Source organism: Belonocnema kinseyi, chromosome 8 (genome assembly GCF_010883055.1).
Source record: "Belonocnema kinseyi isolate 2016_QV_RU_SX_M_011 chromosome 8, B_treatae_v1, whole genome shotgun sequence".
Taxonomy (NCBI): domain Eukaryota; kingdom Metazoa; phylum Arthropoda; class Insecta; order Hymenoptera; family Cynipidae; genus Belonocnema; species Belonocnema kinseyi.
This window is the reverse complement of record NC_046664.1, coordinates 35,459,635-35,469,100: the sequence shown is the minus strand read 5'-3', so window position 1 is coordinate 35,469,100 and position 9,466 is coordinate 35,459,635.

The following is a 9,466-nucleotide window of genomic DNA, read 5'->3' as shown; positions in this document are numbered from 1 at the left end:
TAATTTTTTATTAAATTTATTATGAAACTTCTAATTATGGTGGTAGAAAATTTAAATATTTAGGAGCAAATTTCTTTTTTAATTAACGTTTGGAACTGAGAATTTAACTATTCCAATTTTTGTTTCAAATTTATGAGTTTCATTTGAAAATTGAACTGTTTAGTTAAAAGTCGACATTTGGGCTTAAAGATTAAAATTTCAATAATTTTGTTGAAAATTTATATTTTTTGTTTAAATTTGATTATTTTTTATTACAAATTAAAATTTGTTTTGATTAAAATACCAGCTATTACATGTTTTATTAAGAATTTTTGTATTGTTTGAATTCAACTGTTTTGTATTTCTAATAAAAATTTGGTTGAAAGTTCAATTGTTTGGTTGATATATAATTTTGTGTGAAAAAATCGATCATTTGGTTGAAAATTAATCTTTTTATATAAAAAATTACACTATTTGTTTTTAATTACAATTGATTAGTTAATAATTAATTTTTTCGATGATAATTATACTATTTGCTTGCTCATTAATTTTTGTTTAGAAAATTCTACTTTTTTTAAGGAGCCAGCTAAATGCCAGCTAAATGATCAACAAGAACATTTAGCTGGCTGAATAAAAAATTGGCTCGTTTGGATTAAAAATTTGAATGTCTTCTAAAAAATTTGCCTTTTCAGCTTAAGAACTAAACTACTTGGTTAAAGATTTATTTTATTAGTTTGAAAATTCAAGTTTTTTTTTAAATTTTAACTAGTTTATTAAAAAATCATATTTTTTGGTAGAAAATTTCTTCGTCGCAAATTCAACTGTCATCTAAAAAATTCGCTATTTTGCATTAAAAATTCACCTATTTTGTTAAATAATTAAAGATTTTGTTAGAAATTTAGCTATTTTCCTCAAAAGTCTCGTTTCGTTTGATCGAAAATTCGTCCTTCTGGATTAAAAATCAATGTTTTTCGTAGAAAATTTCTTATTTGAGAATGCATTTTTCTTGTATGAAAATTCAATTGCCGTCTAAGAAAGTCGTTATCTTGACTTGATGATTCAACTATTTTATTAGAAACGTAACTTTTTTTGGGTAAAAATTCATCTTCATAGGTTGTAAATACAACTGTTTGGTTAAAAAATTCAATTATTGTGTTGAAAAATGCAAGTATCCAACAAAAGAATCGAATTTTCCACAAAATAGTTCTAATTTTTAACTGAATATCTGAATTTTCTTTTTGTGAATGCTTCAGAAGATAATGAATTTTTTTTTAAAGATGACTTTTAAACCAAATGTTGTAATTTTCAACCTACAATGGTTAATTAAAAAAAACAAAGATCAATTATCAACTAAACAATCTTCAAACCAAAAAGACAACTTTTCAATCAAATAAATTTTCGACCAAACGAGATGACTTTTTAACCAAATAGTTGAATTTTCAATAAAATAATTTAGTTTTCAAAAAAAAAAAAAACTTTAATTTTGATCTAAAAAGTTAAGTTTTATAAAAAATAATAGTTTAAATATTTCATCAAATAGAAGAATTTTTAACTAAATTTATTAATCTTCAAAAAAGTATAATGAATTTTTAACAGAGTCAAATTTCAATAGATGAATTTTCAACGACAAATGAAAAACTGATGTTTAACTTAAAAAATATTTAAATTTTAAATAAAAAAACAGTTGAATGAAACCAAAAAGACGAGTTAAAAAAACCGTCAATTTTAATACAAGAAATATGATTTTTCAATCAAATATATTTGGTTTAAAAATCATGCAATTACAAGCAAATCATCCTTGTTTATTGAAAATTCCTTTTTTGGAGGAGTTTAAAAGTTAATACAGTATCTTTTTATTAATTTTATCAGGAATAATTTATTTCCATATTATTCTCTTATTTTGTTGAAAAATCGCTCTATTGTTTCCTCATAAAGGGATGTTGTTCATGTCCTAAATTTTCAAAGCTACTTTTTTGACATATTTCGATATAATTCGACCCAAGGAGCACAAAAATACAATTTTAAATAAGTGTCCGATGGGATTCTGAGGTAGTTCCGCCTTTGAGTCGTTTTTTTTTTAGTTCAGAGATTTAAAAAAAAATTACCTCATTAATAAGAGATAAACTTTTTTCATTATCAAAATATAGCAATACCCCGAGTAAAAATCCTTCGACTTGGTTTCGACTTAAATTTCCCCCAATCAAGACATGCTGAATTTGAAGTTTGACTTGAGCATGTCTCAGTTTTGAGGTGGAGCCACACTTTAATGTATGCCTTAGAGACAAGTCAAAGCAAGAATCTGGAAGATTTCATTGAAATTAGTAAAAATTTGCAAGCTTGTCTAAGAATGATATGAAAAACTAGGCTTATTTTAAAAGATATTTATCGAATTTTTCATACAAATTTTAGAAAATCTTACAATATAAAAAGAACTTAAAAATATTCCAGATACTTTCTTGGCAATTTCAGAAATATTTTTGGATCTTTTTTCAATATTCTCTAACAATAATTATTCAATATAAAAAATCATTTTTAATTTTTCTAGGAATCTTATAAAAAAGTTTTTGAGCGATCCCCTTGAAAACGCGTATTGCATGCACGTGAATCAAGCGTGATGTGGCCGCTTACAGCCCATGCGTTCTCCGCCGCCGGGCCGACAGAAAACTTTACGCCCGCTACATGAAACTTTACGCCCGATAGAACAAATTATATTTATATTTTAAAAAATTACTTTGCTGCTAATTCACACTCGTCAAAATAACCGTATTTACGCCCATGATATACAATGTACTATTTTAATCTTTTGAAGCGTTTCAAAATTCTTAAAAAGCTTCTAAAATTTTTGGTTTGAAATCTGCAAAAATGTACATTTTGTTTTAAATTAGGCTGCAGCTATTTGCACCGAAATTTAGGTACGAGTAGCCGAATTTTGTCTATACATGCACACTTCGTTCAAATTGTTTGAAATTCTTTCAAATTTTTAATTAATTTTGAATCCTTTTGAAATAAATAATGAGCAGGATTTTCTGAAAATTGTAAGAAAAATTTGAATTATTTTAAAATATATTTAGAAGTTCTGAAGCATGTTTAAACTACATATTTGAAATGAAAATAATTTAACTTCTAATTTAAGAAGTCCTTAGTTAAAAAAAATTAATTTGTCAATTTTTAATGTTTCTAATTTAAATTTGCTTGAAATAATATAATGCTGAAAATTTTAAGGTTCATTAATTGATTGTTTAATTTAGAAAATTACACATCACAGAAAGAACAGAAGATAAACTTTACATCGATTCCGACGAAAGATTCTCTGCAACAAAAATTAACTTCACAGGATAAACTTTACACAAATATCGGTTACTTACAAATTTCCTCTAAAAAATTTCCCGCAACAAATTTTATCCTTAGTTTTTTTGTGATGATAACGTGGATTTATAATTTTGGTACTAAATTTGAATCTTTGAACTCTATAATTTATAAAAGTTAATAATTCCCAATTTTGCTGTTTATTTGCATTTGATTTAAAATTGTTCAATTGAAAAGTGCTGACACCGAAATTTCTCTTTATACGTGTAAATTATTAAGCATTTGAATATAAAGTTTTTGAATTAAAAAACTTTTAAACTTAATTTACAACAATTTAATATTCAAGAGTTCCTGTTTCAGTGCTTTAGTTCTTAGTATATTAGTTTGAATTTTATTCTTTTATTTACCGTGAAAAATGTTTGCGAACCGGGAAAACCCGAGAAATAACCGGGAATTTGTTTCCTAGATTAAAATGGGCACCCTGCATTTAGCAATACCGATATAACGATTTTTAAAAATGTATTGTTTATCTTGTTAATATGAGAAAAATTCTTTTAATATTGGGAGTATAACAGTAATGTATATGATATATTTGTTCAAGTCTTCAATACGCATCGATTGCCCAATTGAAGAAATTTTCACGACCTACCATGACCTACCAATATCGTTGTTACATTTTTTAACAAAATTATTTACTTTGTTTCTATGAGGATTTTTTTTTAGATTGAGAATATACGAGTATTGTATTTTATATAACTTTTCGCGCCTTCGAGCCGCGTGGATTGACCAATTGACGAACTTTCGATGACCATTCTTGATCAACCAATAGCCACTTAAAAAGATTTTTTTAAAGTTTAAATTTTTCATATGATGAATACTTTTTTCAATTTGGAATGTAAACATGTTGTTCATTGAAACATAACACATCGATTGATATTTTGATGGGCTCTCTGGTTTTCTGAATATAAGATTTTTGTTAATGACGTTTTGAAAGCATTTTGGGCTGTGATGACTGAAGCAGAAATCTTCGAGAGCTTGATTATTCCATAAATTGCAATTAAGTTTTAAAATCGACTTTTAAATATGGTATCATTTTTTCCTTACAATATCTTTCATTATATTATCTCCTCGACAGTTCGCGAAAAGAAAGATCAACACTGCACCAGCGTGTTAATTAAAGCAATTTTTTCTCGCTGAGAATCAGGGTTTCTTAAACCGATTACAAGCTTTAATTCCCACACCTGAATGAAAGAAATTACGGTCTGGTTCTCGTTTGTCGACTACAGGACTACAAGTTTAACGCGCTCTCAATCAAATTTACGATCTGGTAAGATTCGAAAGGTCGGTATGTCTTCTGCAATCGGAATTCAGGACGAGCAGCGAATTCACGCTGTTGAGATTGAGAATCGTGAGATTCACGAACTCGATTATACGAATTTTCGCCTCGAAACTTTCTCTTAATTCAGCAAAAGTTTTCATGCTGTTACTGGAAAGTCTAAGTAATGATAATTACGACTTCAAATGGACAACCTTTTTGTTCCCGAAATGGCAAATTTCGCTTGTCTACTGCCAATAAAGTCGAAATATCGCAGTTATTGTCCTGAAAAAATCGTACAAGTTCTCACTTTTATGTTATATCGGAGACAAAAAACAATTAGTAAAGAACTTTCGAGAAAGAAACTTTAATTAGGGGCACTGCAAAAAAAAACTGCGTCGCGGTATTTTGAAAACTTTTTCCATCCCATCCCTTCTTCGTCATAGATCATCACACAAAGCTTGAATACCCGAGGGTTCATAGTCAGTCAACATTTTTTTCTAAAATTGTTTCAAAACAAAAGAAGTAGCATTTTTTTAAATATAACTTCTACAAAGACGCAGTTGAATTTTGTGCCGAAAAATATGAATTTTTACCAATCAGTTGAATTTTCTACCAAATTGTTAAAATTTCAAGCCAAAAAGAAAAATGTTCTACAAAACAGTTGAATTTTCAAACTTGAAATAGGAGTTGAGTTTTCAAATTAAAAAATTGAACTGTTTAGAAAACAGTTGACCTTTTAATTAAAACGATACATTTTCAACAAGGATATTATTTTTCACTATGAAAAATGAGCTTTTAATCAAAAGGATGTCTATCGTAAAAGATGAATTTTAAAACCAAAAGGAAGAATTTTCAATAAAAGAGTTCAATCTTAAACCAACGCGGATTATTTAGTAAGGAAAAAATCAACCAATTTTAATTTGATTTTTTTTTTAATTTGATTTTTTTTTTAATTTTAATTTTCAACAAAATACTTGAACTTTCTATAAAACTGTTGAATTTTCAATCCAAAATAAAACTTTTCTTCAATACAGTTGAATTTTGAACCTAAAAATATGAATTTTATCCGGCAGTTGAATTTTCTACTAAACTGTTAAAATTTTAAGTCAAAAAAGGAAATTTACTACAAAAAAATTGAATTTCCAAACCAAAAATAGAAAGTTTCAACAAAAAATTAATTATGAACGAAATAGTAGAATTCTTGTACCAAAGGAGATGAATTTTCAACCCGAAGATGATTTTTTAACCAAATAGTTGAGTTTGCAATTAAAAAGGTTTAGAAAACAGTGGACTTTTTAATAGAAATGATACATTTTCAACAAAAATATTATTTTCCACTAAGGAAAAAGAATTTTCAATCAACAAGATGACTTTTCTATCATAAAAGATAAATTTTCATACCAATAAATATGACTTTTTAACACAGTAATACGAATTTCAACCAAATTGTGGATTTTTTAATGTACAGAGATGAATTTTTAACTAAATGGTGCAATTTTAAAACAACCAAAAATGAACTTTCAACCCAAAAAGATGAATTTTCAACAACAGAGTTGAGTTTTCAAGCTAAAAAGTAGATTTTTTTTTGTCTTCTAAGCCCAAAGTGATGAATTTCCCGCAAAAAAGTTAATTTTGACTTTTTAAAATTTACAATTGCTCTTTAATTTTTTTCGTATTTTGCGTCGTTTGATTAAAAATTTGAATTTTGGATTTTCCATAGTATTTTCAATAAATAAAACCCAAATGAAAAGTACTATAAAATTATAGGCCTTTTTAAAAGCTATAATTTTTCTCGCAAACTTTTTTAATTATCGGTCGTCATTTGGCTTGAAATTATAATTTTCGATTTAATCATTTTTAATGCATAAATCCAAGAAGTCGAATCCTATCAAAAACTGGTTAAAACAAAAATTTGAATGGACAAAGCCATAACCTTTGGTCAAGGAATTTTGGTTAACGAACTCTTTCTTTTTTTTAGGAGAATGTAAAAAGATGAATTTTTAAACTCATTGATTTTTTAACAAAAAGTTCATTTTCAACCAAGAAAGATAACAATTAGATAAAAAATAGAAGACAATTGAATTATTAACTTGAAAAGGTGAATTCTTAACAATACACTATTTGGTTGAAATTTCAATTATTTTGTTGAAAAGTCGACTGGTTCTGAAAAAATGTTGTTATGGCTTGAAAAATCAACTATTTAGTTGCAAATGCAGCTGTTTTTGGATGAAAATTCGTCTCTTTATATCGAAAGTTTATCTATTTGGTTGAAAATTTATCTTTTTTCGTTCAAAATACAAATGCTTGGTTAAAAATTCGTTTTTGTTTTGTGGATAAATAATCTTCTTGTTTGAAAATTGATTATTTGGTTGAAAAATTGTTTCTTATTGGTTTGAAAATTCCTTTTTTTTAACTAAAAATTTAACTATATCATTTTGGGTGAAAAAATGATCTTTTTTAGTTGAAAATTCAACTATTTGGTTTCAAATACATGTATTTTATTGAAAAATCTTTTTTTGTAAAAAATTCATATTTTTGATTTAAAATGCAACTATCCAAGTTGAAGATTCATTATTTCAGATGCAAATTCATCACTTTGGTTGAAAAATTATTAATTTTGTTAAAAATATCGTTTTGTATTTATTTGAAAATTACTTTTTTCAACTGAAAATGAAAGCTCTCCAAATTTGAGTTGAAAATTTATATTTTTTAGCTGAAAATTCAAGCATTTGGTCACGTTGTTGAAAATTCTTTATTTTATTGATTTGAAAATTAATTTCTTCAAACGAAAATAAAAGTATTCCATTTTTTTTAATTCACCTGTTTGAGCTGGAAATTCAACTATTCGGTCGAAAGTTCATGTATTTTGTTGAAAAATAGTCTCCTTTGTAGAAAATTCAGCCCCTTGATTATTAATTTAACTGCTTGATTAAAAATTCATCTATCTTATTGAAAATGTTATATATTTCAAAAGGAAATCTTATAAATTTAAAGCGTTTTATAATGAATTTAATATGGTACCTGCCTGTATAATTATATTATTGAATAGAAGTTATTCCTATATTTTCATGAAAAATAACCTTTTTCCCCTGTTTTAAAGAGCATTTTGGTCTATGAAGTGTTTTCAGTGAATGCAGAATTTTATTACCTTTCGCGGTATTACGATTGAAATTTGTTTGATAATATAGAAATAAAAGATCTTTACCAATAGCAAAAAAAATGTTTAATTTTTTTCTTTCGTGTCTAAGTTTTCTTTTCTATTACATAATTAATCTTGCAAGGATTGACTCTGTCTAGTAAAAAATTATCTAAGAATAATGCTCGATATTTTTTTAAAAGAAATAATGAAAGAAAGTACACTTATCGCATCTTTCTCGTGAAAAAAGTTGTTAGTCATTGTACCTAGTTCGTTCAAATGAAAGAAACGTTATATTATCTCGAAAACATGGTTGCATTCATAATAAATATCTCAGTAATGCTAAGAAATAATACCCCCTCGAGTCTTCCATCTGAAAAAAAAAATGGTTGACGATTAATCGTAAAGTGTGGTTGATGAGTCAATGTCTGGTGCTAAGGCTTTATTGTGAGTTGAAAATAAATTGTGTGCGCCTATGTACTTGACTCATTATTGTACATAAATGTATATTCCTATATTCGCACTCATACCCAGGGGGAGAACAAAAAATTGAAAAAAGGAGGAGTTGTTAGCCCGACGGATGGACATTACGACGAAGGAAATTGCGTGTTGCGACACCTGTTTCAACGATTTATTACATAGCAGCCTCGCAAATTATCACAATGGATGCACGATATAAATATATTATAGAGAGAGAGAGAGGAAATTGATCATTAGTGTCGTATTTTAAAACTCTAAATAATAAATTTATCAGTCCAGGAGACTTTGAAGATTAAATTTATAGTATGAATATTTAGAGTATTGATGTTATTTTTTTGACCAGGGTAATTAATTTACTTCTGATGTCAAAATTTTGGCGAATACTGGTCGAATAATGATTTGGAGAAACGAAGAAAATTTTACTTTGACCCAGATTTGAACTGTGAACGTCACTGTTCATGAGTGGATCGTTAATCAATTAGACAACCGGGGCCACTCGTGAATAGTGGCGTTCCCAGTTCAAATCCTGGCCGAGGTAAATTTTTTCTCGTTTCTACAAAAAATTATTAGACCAGTAATCGTAAAAAAATTCACATCAGAAATTAATTTATGATATGAAAATGTGTTACGTAATAACAAGTAAGTCTAACAATCGTATAATTTATTTATTTTATATTTTTTGCTTGAGAATTCAACTTATGTTTATAATTGTTATTATATTATTGAACATTGATTTATTTAAAAAATTCAACAATTTTCTTATAAAATTATTCTTTTTGTTTAAAATTGAATCTGTTATCATAGAAATGTATTCTTTATTGGCTAAAAATGCAACTTTTTGGTTGAAAATTAATCCGTTTTAGTTGAAGATTCAAATATTTCATTCAAGATTAACCTAAAAGATTAGCCTAAAATATCAAGTACTTGGGTGAAGCTTAACTTTTTTGTTGAACATTCATATTTATTTTTATTTTTTGGAAATTAATCTTTTTAAGTTGAAAATACAACTATTTTGTGGAAAATCCGCACTATTTAGTTAAAAATTAAAATATTTTTTGGTTGAAAATTCAAGTATTTTTTGAAAAAATCATTTTTTATGGTTAAAAATTAATTTCTTTAACTGAAGATATAACTTCCATTTTGTATTAAAAATTTATCTTTTTTATTTAAAAATTCATTATACACCAAACTCTCGCTTTCAGTCAAGGGTCGGGGGTTGCCTTCAAATGGCCTTAGACTGATTTAGG